The 13,159-nt window shown below is 35.1% G+C and overlaps 1 long non-coding RNA gene across 1 annotated transcript; it reads left to right on the forward strand.

The window, feature by feature from the left end:
* Positions 1–2,638: 2,638 nt before the first annotated feature.
* Positions 2,639–8,110, forward strand: LOC137385708 (uncharacterized). The gene is made up of 3 exons (XR_010977795.1): positions 2,639–2,911; positions 6,229–6,431; positions 8,022–8,110. It is a non-coding gene; the product is annotated as an uncharacterized lncRNA (long non-coding RNA).
* The last annotated feature ends 5,049 nt before the right edge of the window (positions 8,111–13,159 follow it).

Below are 13,159 nucleotides of genomic sequence, written 5' to 3' on the forward strand. Positions count from 1 at the left end.
CACATCTTCTACCATTACTACTTGCTAGTAAGAGCAGCGTAGTAGTTTCTATTCCTATAGTTTCAATGGAATGGAGTTATAGATTGCTATAGCTCAATGGAATGCTCGAGCGAATGCCACTGGGCATGTCACGTGACAAGAAACCGTTAGTGACCCACTCTCGCTAGCCAGCTGTCTTATACCAGAATGTACCAACTATCAGTGGTTTAGTCTATACTATTATTTATAATCTAAAGGTTACGAGGCACCTTTGTCGATTTCAGCACGCTACTTTTTGTTTTAAGCCATTATTAGAAAAACAAATTCACTGTTGTGAAAAGAGATAATAAATACAGCAACACCTTTCTATCGTGATAGAAAAAGGCTAAGCTGTATCTTCAATCCTTAGCTCCTGTAGCTCAATCCTTATGGAAAGATCAGCTCCATGTCATTTTTGATATTGATGAAAATTACTGATGACATGCTTAGCATGCCCATAGACTATGTGATCTTGTACACCTACCTGTACATCCAGTAACAAGGGAACCTCAACAACTGGAGATATAACCAGTTGCAGAGAGCAATTTAAGATCAAACATCTTTTCTGATGTACATGATGTATAAATTATCTTTTCTGACCACCAGAAGCCTATGAGTATTGAACCCCAAATCCCTTGATTGCAAATCGGCACACTAGACCACTAGACCACGGCTGCTCTTACCAAAGCTTAGGATTTTTTAATTATTTGTTCCAAAATCTGGCAGCTGACACATAAGCAGGAAGTGAGGAAGTAAGCATTATAATGCATCACCTGAGATTATAAATACACTAAATAGTGTATATTAGACTTCCTTCTCTACGCAGATTACACAGCAAAATAGAAGCAGGTCAGATGAAGAGATGTCTGATTGTTCAATAAAGTCTGAAGTGAACCCCAACTCCATAGAAAATTCCATTTACAATGAATAAAGCGATTTAACAAATTATAAAGATAGGCCTATGACTGAAAAGGCTATCAGAACAACTATTTACCACAGTTGAGGCATCTCTAACCGTCTCTAACAGAAATATTGTATCAACTATGTCGACAACAGAGGATTGCTCTAGTGAAAAAGCTGTGAATACCAATAAAATAAAAGTTAAAATAATATTTACATTTAATTTTTATTACAAATACTCTTTACCGGTAAATCAGCTGTAGATGCCAGTCAGGTCTGAGGGTTGAGTTAGGAGTTAGGCTAGGCTAGCGGCGACCATTTCTAAAACAGAAATCGGACAGTCTCAAGTTAATAAGGACTTGGGACAAGTTTTGAGAAACCATAAGGTGAGTTGTGCAAGACAAGACTTGAAACTTAGAATATTTTGACATGATGGGTGGCTCTGTCGATTGGTTTAGTTTGTGTGTGTGCTGCTCATCGGATTGGTGAGATATTTGGGTGGATACTTTTGTTTTTGCTCATAACTAGGTAGACCTTTGTTGTTTTTTGTGTGTGTAGACTATGGCCCGGCTTCGGCAATATCCCGCTAAAGGACACCTGTGGTCATAAAAATCTGCCTCATTGCTCCATGTCAAGTTTCAAGTTGTCATGGAGGTTATATTTTCAGTAATATCCAATTGTTTAAGAGCAGCAAGAGTTAACTGACGCAGTTTCGAGATTTCTATCTGCTCTAATCGATCCTGTCTTATCAGATTAAGTAAATTCAGAGAGGGCTAAATCTCTTACGTACATAAAATAACATGACAGATTCATGAAAAACGAGCATTAGCCTATTTTTGTTATCGCCTTATTGTAATACTCAAAAGCATAACATAGAAGTAAATACAAGATTATAATAACCTTCCCGGCGATTCACCATTCAACCCTTCTAGTAGTGAAAGCTATTAATGCAAATTGTATTTTCTGTTTGATATTTGTAGAGTTACGCTGGAGTTAGTTGATGTATATTTTCCAATTGTTATGAGTATATTAGCATAGCTTTGATAGAGACAGACTACGAACACAACTCACTGTAACAGAAGTTTTTATATAACCGAATTAGTACAGCTTATATAGCTTACAGCTTACATATAGTAATGAATCATTAGCATGTTCTGGAACAGTATTAATAGTATATCACATAGCAAACTTAGCATAGTGTGTATAAGTAAGGATGATGAGTGTGCCCCTATTGTTCACTAGAACGCATACGGTATGGAGGTTCAGTCCTATCTAATTACAAATCTCATCATTGATAGAAAATTCATTTGCAATATTCTATGATTAAATACATATTCAACTCTATGTAATTCAGCCTACTGAATGTCATATGGTTGGAGTGGAGTTATTGCTTACCAGTCGTGTACAAAATTACATATCACTTAACTCTAAGTTGGTGCCTGTCCGGGTGACTCAGCGCTGACGTAATTTACTATTAATTTACACTAGAATTCTTCTCTTTATTTCACACTTTTATCAATTAACTTGAAAATCTGGAAAAATTTTTGCAGATTAACAATAAATCATCTACTATACTAAGCTCTGAAAACTTAAATCGAAAGCCAGCCCATCATTAGGCCGCTAAATATTTCCATTATAAAATGGATTATGTCATCGCTATGATTAATCTTCTTTAAGAAGATTACCTCGAAAGAGTCATTCAAGCCTCTAATATCAGAGATGATCGCAGTCAGTAAGCATGGCTCTTTCTGATGGCTCGCCTGCTAAAAACGTAATGAAAACTACGCCTATTACGAGAGTAACGTGTAGCTGTAAATTTAAGGAAAGTAGATGGAGGTACGTACTTCTCACAGTTATGGCGGTTCATGTGGTCGGCAGCACGCTACAGCTATGTATTTCAAAAATGGAAATTAAAAATCTACAGGAAAGTTTAGATGCGACTGACAAGATACTAGAAGAAATTATTAAAGGAAATGTGAAAAGTGCTATGAAGGTTAGTAGGTAAAGACTTATTCACTTATATGTGTACTTTTAACTTGCTATCAACTGAATACTCGCGAGAAACAGACTGAGTTAAACACGCTGATCTCTAAAAGTGTGACGTGATTTCTGTTTACAATGGTAAAATATAGAACAACTAGCTGTACTACCCGGCGTTGTCCAATTGACTTTGTAATAAAAAAGTCTTTGGACAGAAAATTGATTTGTATTTAACATATATAATAGCATTTGCCATTCTAACTTTCAAACTACATATCATGAGAGAAGTGTTTTGTGTAGTTTAAATACATTAATAGAGAAATAAAAACAACTGTAAAAGTTTTCAAACTTTGGCAAACAACTGTAACTTTCAAACATATCGTGAAGAAATGATTTTGCGCAGGACAGATTCTTTTCTTTAGGGGCATTAGACAATGTGTAACTTCTGAGAATACATGTATTTAACAAATTAATAAAAAACATATGACAGAATATGGTAGTATTTTGCAGTTGCATGTTTATTAGAACAATGTTTACCAAAAATGGTTGAATGAAAAATTAATATTAATAATAAAAGTTGGAAACTAACTAAGTAATAATAATAGTGATAGGAGAATAAATAATGTTTAAATGTCAAACACGATACTCAAATTATGTTTAAAAAATGCAAGTTGAAATAAAAACGATGATGCAACAAACTGGAAAAACTGATAATACAAACTTCAAAAGTATAAAAAGTTTATCAATGTGATAAGAGAATGTAAATCTATATATACATATTTTTCAAAGTATGTAAGTGTATGTAAATATAAGAGAGCGAGGAATAACTGATACAATATACTTGTAATCTTACACGATAAAGCTTACAGTAAATCTTACAGATAATCTAACAGATAATCTTACAGTAATCTTACAAATGTTTGTTGTAAAATGTGAAATTAATTACGAATCACTAATTGGTTAGGTCTAGAAGGAAAGATGTGAAAACTAATACACAAAGCGAGCCTTGATAGAAACTTTTGTGAAATACGTGTTTAACGAACGCACTACTTGTCTGTTGAGGAAAAGAAGTTACGCTTGTTAACATACTATATTGCTATTAAAATAAACGTTAAACAACAAATTGAAAAATATTCATAGAAACAAAGATGCTTTAAATTGAACTAAAAGAAATAACGTAAAAAGATTTTTTAAACGAACAAAATCTGTTCGTATTTAAGGATAGTGGAGCGCAAGGTACCAAATAAGAATTCAAAAAACATAATTTACATGGAAAAAGTTTTCTGAGCAGCTGGAATAAATTAGTAGCGAGCTAAATGTAGACGTAAAATAAATAGCAAGTATGTAAATTATGAAATGTCAATGCAACGTATATATTTTGGTAACGTATATAATCAGTACAAAAATCGCTAAATTTTAAATTCAAGATAAATTATTAGCTTTAACGAAAAAAAACGAAGTAGCATCGCGTTGCATATACGTAGGTCCCAAAATGCTTCAGTATAATTATCCGCGTGAGAAAAATTGGCTTTGACCCCAGATATAGCGATTGAGCCTTGCGAAAAATATTTCTTAACAGGGGCATCGTAATGCGTGGTGGCATTGGTAAAATAATCAGCGTGTGCTATAGCTATGGCTGGAATGACAGACACGCATACTTTGAGAAATATATACCGTATATACATGTAGATTACCTATCAAATTCAAATTTAAGCAACAAGCTGGTTATACTTGACTGCAATGGTCCACTGCTCATTAAGTTATGTTTTACAATGCTATCCTAAGAAATGCAAATGAATGCATAGAAGTCAAAGTAGCTGAAAAGAGACAAATATATGTATTCTTAAAACTACGTTATAAACTTTTATTGATGTTGATCTATTCATATGTACTGTAAGGCCTGTATCACTCGAATTTTAATAATAATATACAAGTGGGATTATGAATATATGAACAAAATTCTATATTTATAGTTTCTAACTTTATGATATTTTCAACAAAAAATTACTAGACAACCATTAGCAAAACTATATATATAGCAAAACTAAAATATATTAACTATATATAACTATATATTTTAGCAAAACTAAAATATATATAAAATGTGGCTTGTCCAAATACCGACAGCAATCAACTCAGCTGAGTTGCAGAAAAGTGCGCTATTGGGAACAGCTAAAATCTTGAGGCGCGTGCTCAAACTCCCAGGTCTCTGATAGGATACCCGAGTTAGAGCAGAAACTACCACCCATACGGGGTATCCGGGGTGAGGAAACAATTTATATATATATATATATGTATATATATGTGTATATATATACCCTACTGAATGCCAGGCATTGCCCAGGTAATAAAACAGTCTTTGGACACAATTTAAGAGACAAAAGAAAACAATTGTAAAGGTTTTCAAACGACTGTAACTTTTAAATTTCATATAATAAAATAAGCGTTTTGTTGAAATTAATTAGAAAGAAAAATAAAGCTATAAAGGAGTTTAAATGTAAATTTGAAGTCATGAGCAAGTAATAGCTAAATATAGTCTGTTTTGTTACGATTACAATAAAAAATTAATTAGTATATAATTATATGATTTTAGTTTGTTTCAGTGTTGGCATCATAAGGCAAAAATATTGTATAGACGTATAGAGTGGTACAGAAACCCATAGTAGTTATTTAATGTAATTACTTCCTGGTAAAAATCATCAAAAACATCATCATTAAAAATAGTAACAAAACAATATACTAACCTTAGTAACTATAGTTATCTACAGTAACTGTAGTTCAATTTGTGGTTATTATCTGCAAGACAATGTAACATTACAATGTACTACATGCAGAGTTTTTACCTTCGAGAAAGACGTGTAACATAAATGCTGAATCTAACTTATATGAATTCGCAAACAGATAATGCATAACAATCACCAAAGTTTAATTTCAAGAAAGGTTATTGTTGATATCGTATAGCCGAAAACAAATTTGCTCTAGTATGGGGAGGATGAAAAAGCATCGAGTTGATAGTTTTAATTAATATGTCACTATAATATAATATATACGGTATGTATGTACATGTATATAGTAAACAATATGGTAAGATGTGTATGATTATAATATATTGCTATACAATCATTATCAGATTATCCATTTCCTAGTAGTTTTTTTGTGTGTAATAGACGAACATGTGTTTTTAGTCTAGATACATGTTCGCCTCAACACATGTCCGCCTCAGCACATATTGGCCTATTTAAGCTAGCAAATAAAAGTTCTACTAAATGTGTTTAATAGCATCTAGTGTGTGAGATGGTGACTTTACCCAAACACTTTATTCCTTTGCAGAGTCTATATTCCCATCAGCTTCGTAGACACAAAAGGTCGACTTTTGACAATCTGTTTGAAATAGATTTTGATGATTTATTCTTGGACATGAATGATGATGGCTGGTTTGAAGATGGCTTGTTTGAAGACTGTGTAGCAGAGGCCACAGAGACCACAGGGGTCACAGAGCCCACAGAGACCACAGAGACCACAGGGGTCACAGGGTATAGTATAGTACTACAGATTATGTAGTATTTATGTTCTGTGTGTTTAGTATGTAGTTACTACCGTATGTATTTTTTATTTATCAAACAGGAAGTGATATCAACATTGACATGCCATTCATAATGAAAAATGAGAACATCACTTTAATTTTTCTCCTGAACTTCAACCATAAATAATCATAATATGAACAAATGTGTTTTATTATGAACGTTAACAACCAGGAATATTAACAATTGGGAACATATAACAACCAGCGGTGTTTTTGGGGTATGACCTGTTGACATTCTCATCTCAAGATGAGCATCAAAGCAATCAATACCAAAGTTTCCAATTGTTACCTATTGATATCTATTTTCTATTTTTTGCAGTTTCACAGTAAATCCCTTGACATTAGATTCACATATAATATATGACATTAGTTGGCTTAGTTCATCACTCCTCAAAATGTCATTTTAAAAGTAGATTCCTAGAAAGTTTGCCAAGTTGAATAAGGTCGTGAATTCAATGAAGAATCAAACTAACATATTCAACAGGATTAGTCCTACAAGGCAACGGAAGGATCCAAACTCAGTTGGCTCTTCCAACTCCAGCTTTACGTTTGATGTGCCCTATACTATGGCAAACCTCAAAATAACTCATCATGAAGGTTGTACTAGTTCCTGCTGCCTCAGCAAGGATCAGGCTTGCAACCATTATAGTGATGTCAGTATTGGTGCAACCCTAATACTTCAGTAGGTTGTAGGCCTACTACCATTGCAGCAACATTAGCATTGGTGCAGCTCTAGTGTCCAAGGCACAGACCTGCTGCCATTATGATTATGTCAGTATTGATGCAGCTCTAGTGCCTTAGCAAGGCACAGTCTACTAACATTGTGGTGATATCGGTATTGATGCAGCCCTAATGTTTCAGTATGTTGTTGGACTACTACCATTGCAGCAAAATTAGAATTGGTGCAGCTCTAGTGCATATGCCTTTGATGCCATATATGTAGATTACAAACACGCAAATTTTTTAATTCCATGCCTAACCAGTTTCTTTAAATTTTATCATTTCTGGAAGCACAGCTCTGGAGCATAACTATTTTAAACAAATCATGCATGTAGCTATTACCTTTGTTTAATATTTCTCTATTAAAGCCAGACTGCCACTTTATGGACAGCAGCTGGCTTGTAAAGCCATGTAGTTTTTGTGAGTTAACATGTACTCAAAATAGAAACTAACACATTTTAAAGATAAAATTTACAATTGAATGTTACCTGAGTGCTGAAAGATGACTTCTGTACCTGTCCTTAGTTGGGTTATCAAACACTGGCAAGTCCAATGCTAACAAAACTGGTTCGAGCGCACTTGAATTTGAGCATTTTAAAGAAATATTTAGGTACAACTTTGCTCAAATGTGAAGCATATTTTTCAATCGTTTTATTAAACAATTTATTTCGGGTCTAATTTTAAAGATCACCAGCTATAGTTGTTTCATCATATAATCGGACGCTTGGTCAGAGGTAAAATAACTTTTTCATATCCAACTGAATGTATTACAAGCAATTACTGCTTAATAATCTCACATTCTGTCAGTTTTTCTATATAGTGGTGAGACGGGTAGGATGCAAGACAGACAGAACAGGGGTAGAAGACGCAGGCAAGGTAAAAGAAATCAGAACAGACAGCCAAGTGGAGGAGGAGAAGGAGGGGAAGGAGGAGGAGAAGGAGGGAGAGGAGGAGGGGGAGGAGGAGGGGGAGAAAGATGGGGAGGAAGAGGAGGAGGAATAGGAGGAGCAGGAGGATATATTGGCGGGTATACAGAAAACCGAGGTGGGCGACGAGGTTCAAGCCGATCTTCATCAACACCTGCAGGTGATTTTCTGTATAATTTCTTCACCTGCCATCCATGAGATCTCAACATAAAATACATAAACATAAACATATCGATTGACTTGTGCCCGGTGACCATTTTTCTTATTGGTCATTCCGGTGAACACTGAACCTACCAGTATACAAGTACCTACCACCAACCTACACCAACCTACCAGGTATACAAGTGCAGGTGTGAGTTACTAGTTAGGGCAGGCAGGTGTATACTAGACAAAATGGGTACATGCTAAGGCTGGGCTTGTACAGTATAGGCCAGGGCTGGGCTTGTACAGTATAAGCCAGGGCTGGGCTTGTACAGTGTAGGCCAGGGCTGGGCTTGTACAGTATATGCTAGGGCTGGGCAGGTACATGCTAGGGCTGGGCAGGTATATGTTTAGGCTGGGCAGGTACATGCTAGGGCTGGGCAAGCAAGAGCTCATGCTATACAAGAAATAACTTGAACCGCGTAGAATTTCTGAGTTTGGTTGTGACACGTGTGGCTGTTTCTCAAAACTGTTTGTATGGGTACATTTTTGAATATTTGGTTCGGTTGCGTTTTAGACAAGCTTTAAATTATACTTGCGTCACTCTATCAGTTTCCTGTGCTCTAGCATGCACATGAAGAAACCCAACTTGCATTTACAAAAGTTGGGTTTCCTCAGGTGCTCGTTAGACGTGCACAGAAAACTAAAATTATAGAGTGACGCAAGTATAGTTAAAGGATTGGTCACATGGCAGTTGGACCAGAAGTTCCCAAGTGCACCAAAACAACCAGTTTCAAGGGACAGCCACGATGATCCGAACCAAATTTAGATAATTGATGTAGTTCCAGCTATTTCTCGTCTTATAGTCTAGCGATTCTTTTTGCTGTGTTCTGAGTAATCACTGAGTTGATTGTTTGTCACATGATAAAGTAAATAAAGCATCTACTATAATAATAACCAAGAATAAACTGTCTAATCAAGCTTAACTTTGGATGTGACTAGCCAATCAAATTGAGGATAGGTGAAACCTTGTCATTGCAAGTTTTTAAGCTCGCATTCTTTCAAGCTCTATTCTAATTCAAAGCTTCCATTATTTTGGTCTTCACGTGGCCACCCTTACTGGCTAAACATGCACTTGTTAGGGCTGCGCCAGTAAATATTAGGGCTGCGCCAGTCAATATTAGGGCTGCGCAAGGCAATGTATGTCAGCATGCACGCAGGCAACGCAGTTTAGCTTTTTGATTTTGTGCTACAGGTAAGGTAAACTTTTGACACCATTTGATACGAGATGTATATAACAGTACTGTAGCCTACGTGTATATTTACCCATGTATATATTCTAATAAAACATTATGCAAGCAGACTACTAAAAGGTTGTGTCAAAGTTACCTTTCTGTTGCAGAAACTCCATTCACTGCGTGGGGAAGGTCTATTTGCCCGCAGAATACGAGATTAATATACAAAGGTATCAAATGCGCGCTGTTTCCTGGTGTTTCACGGTGCTCTTAATTGGATGCAACTACAGTATTATGGATCTTTTAATAAATAATTCTACCCTAGTTTTCTTATAGCACATATTCGCAACAGTCTTATGCATCTATTCAGTTCTTATCAGGAGTTATAGACTCATGTCATGTACTATTACTAGTTATGCACTAGTACTAGTCAAATATTAGTACTATTTGCATTTTCAGGTATGATTAGTTATCAAATAATACGTGACTGGGAATTAGTCAAATACTAGTATTATTTATGCACTTGCACTAGCCATGAACTAGTACCAGTCACACACTAGTCGTGTACTGACACTTGTCATGTACTAGCCATCTACTAGTTACTAGCACTAATCATGTACTAATAATGTACTAGTACTAATTATGTACTAACCATGTACTAATCATGTACTAACCATGTACTATCCGCATACTGACTCAATTCACACTTGCAGGCTATGCAGCTGGAGCTTATCCAACTGCTGGATCAGGCGGGTCTGCTTCATTGGAATGCCTTCCTACAGGTCCGACATGGTTTAACAACTCCACATCTACACACATTTCTAGGACTCTCATCACGGCCGCTAGATTTTCTCTCGGTATGCATGGCAACCATTTCTAAGAAAACAAGTGAAAAACAAACTGCTAGTATGCATATTAGTTTATTTGAAGGCATAAACAACCGAGGGAGAAGGTGATTAATTTAAAATATGTGACATATGCTGGTATTTGATATAACTTTGATAACATTTTGAGGCAATGCTGATAATTGCTATACATTGTACTTACATGCAAGATTAGTTGTCAGTGTGAAATTTTACCTTCGACAAGCTCTTTAGAAGTTGGTCCATAATAATATCGCATACCTTCATAATCTCCGAATCAACCAGCTTTGACTAATACCGCAGTTATATTAACACAAGGGATAGAGGCAGTTAGGAGGAGTGAAGACTGTAGCAAGTGTTTAGAGCGTATTGCGTGGCTGTCATTAATCAGAGGTACATGCTTTAACGCTGATGATTGATATATATATATATATATTTTTTATATATATATTTTATATATATACATTATATATATTACAATATACATGTATATTTAATGTAATATATATATATATTGTAATGTATATTACAATATATATTGTAATATATATTATAATATATATTGTAATATATATTATTTTATATAACATTAATTATATACATGTATATATTATTAAATCATTATTATATAATAACATAATAAATTAGAAAATAGCATATGTATAATACCTTCCTGGCTTCTCTTGCGAAAACACACCGGTGCACTAACATGATAGCTCATCTAAATCTCCTTTGGTGTTAGAGAAGTAACAGATGTAAGACACTCAGTCATGAAGGCATATGTCATGATTGCATCATTCATGTAATCACAGATGGGAGTCTATGACAACCAACTGGACTATTGGGTGAGCACTGTTGATGCTGGTCATCTGAACCTGCCCATATTAATATTATTACACTCATGATTTTTGTTATTAATCTAAAGCGAGGAAGGCTAGATGGCAGATTGAGGAAGAGTGTATTCAAACATGATTAGGCAACTAACAAATAAAGTTAAGCTAATAGGCATCAGATCATTCTACACAATGTAACCTTACTAACATCAGATTGCTCTGGATAACTAAACAGCAAAACAGCAAATCAACGTGTATCTATTACACCTTCTCATGAACTCTATGCTGATTTCCTGGTTAAGGGGCCCCAGGCTACCCAATTTAGCTGCATTGCTAATACAAATAGCCATATAATAGCATCCTCTTACAAAAAGTATGCTCCAGGTCTTTTAGAGTCTCACCGATAGTTCGTATAGAATATACATGAGTTGCTTAACTAAGAACCTGTACTAAGGAATAGTACGACTATGCCTGTTACTATCAGATTTCCTCTTTGGTGTTACTTTGAGCTGCCAACACTATGAGAAAACACTATTAACAGAACTATTAAGACTTCACATGAATCCATAGTTTTTCATTCCAAAAAATGTCATAAAAGGAAACATTTTATCATTATTCCAGCTTTTCTAGAGCATTCCGCTGAACTGAACAGTAAAAGATGGTGTTGCTAAAGGTTGTTTATGTTATCTTTTTAGTAGTTAAAACCTGCTATGGTAGATAATATGGAAAGGGTACAATTGGTCTGGAGATTCGCTTTCAATAACTTGACCCAGATTTGTTTCCTTACTTTAGAGTAAAACAGGCATGAGACTGTTTTACTTTTTACCTTGTTCAACGAAACAATGTGAAAAGTAAAATGTCTCACTGATGTGCTGCTTTTGGTTGTGAGCTTAAAAAAGTGCAACCTTTGAGATGTGAAAATTTTTTGGCATATGTGAACCATCTGGTACATTACCAATCTATATATATAAATCTAAAAGTTTGTACGTTTGTGTTTCGGTTTGTCCAGCTATAGCCATTAAAATATAAGATTACAATATACATTTCATGCTGGATTTGATCTCGAAAACTTTCATTCGCCAGACAAATGTTTTACCAAATTAAGCTATGCAAGAATGATGGATTCATTGAGTGATGCATATCGCTATGTGGGTGAAAACATGCTACCGCTCTCCATTACAATGCAACGTCATTTTGTGCTTTGCCCTCAAGGCTCTTATTAGTAAAAGCCATAGATAACTAGCTTATTCAAACTGGTCATTGGCAATGCGCTAAGCTAATGACAAGTAGCAGGCAGCTACATCACCTGTCACCATTTATAAACTGATTTTCAATACCTGTGCAACGCTTAACATTCCGCTAGTACCCGTTATATATGTATGTAGCACTATTTTTATAAAGTCAGTAAGAACGCGTGCATTACAAAAATATTACTTATATTATAATAGTATCTTCTTTATAGGAAACCATCTGGATGTGGAATACTATGGCAGTTCAGTGGAAGGGTCATATATAACTTGTGCAGTGTGCCTTAGCGCAGGCCCAACAGTGAGTATAACTTTTTTACTATTAAGGGTCAGCCATTGGGTGTTAGTGTGTTTTACCGGAAGCTCGCAAGCAAGTCCAGCATTCATGCTCTGGGTCAAAGCCTACTCAAAAGTAATAATTGTCATGTGTTTATATAGAAAATCTATTTTGTCAAAAACTTCAAAAGATAATATTTGCAAAATCGTTAAAAGCGGTGTGGTTAACTTGGGAAATGTACTTTTTTAGTCACTTGTGTTTAACTGAGCATGAAAGAAGCACTGTATAACACGAGACAAGTACTGTATAATATGAGAGAAGTCAGGTATAACATAAGAGAGGTAATGTATAGCATGAGAGAAGTACTGTATAGCATGAGAGAAGTGCTGTATAACATGAGAGAAGTAATGTATAACATGAGAGAAGTACTGTTTAA

This window comes from Watersipora subatra, chromosome 1 (genome assembly GCF_963576615.1).
Source record: "Watersipora subatra chromosome 1, tzWatSuba1.1, whole genome shotgun sequence".
In the NCBI taxonomy this organism is placed as follows: Eukaryota; Metazoa; Bryozoa; class Gymnolaemata; order Cheilostomatida; family Watersiporidae; genus Watersipora; species Watersipora subatra.